Below are 3,858 nucleotides of genomic sequence, written 5' to 3'. Positions count from 1 at the left end.
TACCAACTGCGGTGGCGTATTCTACCAAGCAAGATCGTCCTGCTATTGTGTTCTTATGTAAATGAGATCATCGGCAAAGCAATTGAGGTCTGGTAGCTCATCAAGTTTACTGACTAATGAAACACGATTGTACAGGAGAATATGTATTTACTTATATACAGTGTATATGTAGTGGATAGGAATTTACGGGCTCCGAAAACAGCGCATAAACTGGAGCTCACAAAAATAGTAGTTCAGCACCTAACATGAATACAAATCAAACCAAACTTAAAAGGCTTTCATTTCCAATTGAAAACAAATGAACTGAATTTAAAAGGCTCTATTTCTGAATAAAACATAAACTGAAAACAGAGCTAGCCTGAATGAGAACATGTGCAACAAATAAATATTTCAAGTGCTTGTTCAAACTTGTCCGACTAGTTAACCTTTGTTTTGCTGCCTGTAATGAGGTTTAGTAGCTCACCATGTATATATTTGTAGTACAGAGGCAGGCGGAGTGGGAAGGGAACCTAGGACAAGGGCGAACCTTGCGTGTGGTGAAGGTGCGGCAAATCTGCGCGGCGGCACGGAAGTCATCAAGGACATCGTCTGCCTGGTAGGTAGTCTCTTGAGGTTTTCCATCCAGGGGCGGACGGCCGGGTTGGTGCAGCTCTTGGAGTTAGCTTAGAGGAGGATGCACCGGACGGCGGTGACGTTGCGCTCCAGATTCCGGCGGGCTTTGTCCAGCCGCCATGCCCATAGCAGCTCAGCCACCAGCATGTCAACGGCCTTGGCGTCACACTGCTCAATAAAAAATGACATCATCAATGGATATTCAAGTTTTCACTTGGTGCAAACTAGGCATTAAAGAGTTGAAATTTTATAAGTAAAAAAGAACACCTAGTTTTTGAAGAAGCGATTGATTATTTTATGTAGTACTGTTTGGCCGTGGTTCTTCCGTCATGTGTATGTGCTTGCAGATCAACTATTGGTTGTTCCTCAATATATGCAACTTAATTAGAGCATTATTGGCTGCCAACCAACCAACATCATTTGCATTTGCAGAGGAGACACACACGCTTGACTCATGGTTATCAAAACGGCAGAGCTATACAACTGTAAAGCAGTTTGAATACCAAGGCATGCTTGTACTCAAACAGATACTACCTACATTCATTTGCAGTGTGAGTTATGGTTTTCCTGAACATTCATTTGTAGCATGAATTATGGTTTTCCTGAACATATTACATGAAACATATAACATGGAGAACGGAAAGGCAATTAATGGTATTGTAAACTGCAGATTTCAACAAGCACTCACACTCCTTAACCTTGTGCACGGCACTCACAGAAACCTACCGCAGATGTTAACGAGCCTCTCCAACAGCTATACCTCACCTCGTTCTTTTTTCCTTAGGAACCCGTTTGAGGATTTCATTATAATGTAGAGAAGTGCAACAGAGAAAAGGATGGGCATTTGAGGGGCGGTAAGGAGTGTGGCATGTGTGAGTACCTTCAGTGGCGGTGGGGGGCTGGCGTCGCGGGAAGACACTGATGCTGATGGTCGTTGGCACCATGGACAGCCGGTCAGCCGGTGAGCAGCCACCAAGGAGTGGAAACGAGGTCTGGTCTTGTCCAGCTGCGTGACGAAACCACATCAAATCAGGCGGCAGACTGAGCAGAAGAAAAATCAATACTCCAAAAATATTTTTAAACAATAGCTTCTATGAAACATCAATTTTCTTTTCTCCAAGGGCATCACTAGTGTTTTCTCTGAATGCATGTGCACCCAGGAGCAAAGACACCATATACACAACGGTTGAGTTTTTCTGAGTTTCACCTTCTGAAAAGGCATGATCGGTGAGCACTATATAGTACTAGCACCTTGCGTCATTGGAAAAAATGTTTTCTGACCATTTTCTGGTAGATCGATGTAAACAAATTATCAATTTCAGGAGTCATAATTAGATAGTTCGCATGCTTCAAGGGTCTTGCGTATTTCACATAAATTTTGTTGATGATATGTACTGGAGCAAATAGACTATGGACATGATTTGCACGTGCCACTGAACTAGTATATACACAAAGGTCAATGATGTTGGAAACTGAAGAATTCAACAACTGCTCACACTACTACATAACCTTGTAGGAAATCCAGTGTGAGCCTCTCCAACAGCTCATTACTATCAATTCTACCATCCACACCTATAGGCATATCTCTCATAATATGCTTACAAACTTGAAACTTGTGATGGCCAAAGAATTTTGACAGTGAGAAAGTGAAATAAGATTTTAAACCACCCTCCAGAGAAAGCCGGGGTTTGCAAAACCCCCAACTGATGGTTCTTCTGCGTCATACCAAAAGTAAAGCGTACACGCTACTAAACAAAAATGAACACGCCATCACAATGACCGGTTAATTTCAGGATTCTATCAAACGGTAGGAGAGAAAATCTGACCATCCTCCACACAATAACATCACATGCATAACTTGCTCATGGTAAGTACAAAACAAATGTTCACTATCATTTACATTCTGATGAAACACAAAGTACTTCATATATAAAGGATCACATGCGGGCACACCCAAAACTGTTTGATTCTATTACTGTCCACGACACTCAAAGATATCAACCGTAGAGGTTAACGAGCCTCTCATCTCGCTCGATTTTTCTTAGAAGCCCATTTGAGGATTTCATCATATATAATGCGAAGAAGTGCGCAGGGGGTAAGGGTGGGCATTTGGGTGCTGAAGGAGTGGGGCGCGTGTGAGTACCTTCAGTGGCGGTGGGAGGCAGAAGGGTGACGTCGCGGGACTATAAGAAGCGGAAGTCGCCGTTGTTGGAGGCACTGTTGACGCCGGTGGTGTTTTCCACCATGGATGGCAGGCAAGCAACACCCATGGAGTGGAGACGAGGTCTCTTCTTGTCCACCTGCGTGAGGAAACCGCATCAAATCAGGCGGCGGCACAGAGAGGAGCAGATGCGCGAGAGAGGGGGAGGAGACCTTGGGCACGGAGCAGCCGAACCCTCTCCTCACACGGAATCGCACGGCCGCATCATCACCCAAGCAGAACCACATCCAGACGGAGGGGAGGCAGGGTTGCTCTTGGGCGGCCACCTTCGTCATGGAGGAGCAGCCCATCAATTGCGCAAGCTACAGGTCGCCCCTGGGAGGAATCAAAAACAAAATCACGTGAGACATGAATCCACGGTGTGAGAGTAGGAGCAGAGCGGGGACTGAAGAGCAGGGCGATAATATGGAAATTCAGCATAGTATGAGAGGCAGAATATATAAGGTTCAGCATAGCTGTTTATTCTCATCAAACAAACAACCACCATCCAAGGATCCTTTATCTATCTCCCCTAAATAAATGTAAAGTACTGCTCACGGCATAAACAAAAATATGGAGATTTGGTTAACTGTAGTCCACTCTTTCTAGTGTTAAACAATGTTAAAGTTCCTCATCATGAGGTTCCGGATAGCTCACAAACAGTGTTAGTCTTAGTTTAAATAGTTATATGAAGTTGGAAATAAAAATAGTACGCTCCCTTTGGTTCATCTAGAAAATGAACAAATGTACATCACTTCGAGCTAACCATCCTGGTTCATGCAGCGGACATGCAAATGAATTAATTCCTCGTATATATACGGGACAGTTACAGAGAAATTACACGGGATTCAAAGGTTTATAGGCTAGATGGCAACAAACCACTACATACATTTGCAGTGAGAGTTATGGTTTTCCATAACAATTTACAGGAAATTGATAACATGGAAAATGGAAAATAGACACATGTATACTATACTACTATATAGTGTATCAGTAGGGAAGTATATTGACCGTTGGATCTTTTAAATCAAATGGCTCATATTGAA

The sequence above is a fragment of the Aegilops tauschii genome, chromosome 1, assembly GCF_002575655.3.
Source record: "Aegilops tauschii subsp. strangulata cultivar AL8/78 chromosome 1, Aet v6.0, whole genome shotgun sequence".
NCBI classification, from domain to species: domain Eukaryota; kingdom Viridiplantae; phylum Streptophyta; class Magnoliopsida; order Poales; family Poaceae; genus Aegilops; species Aegilops tauschii.
Note: the sequence above shows the minus strand (reverse complement) of the source record.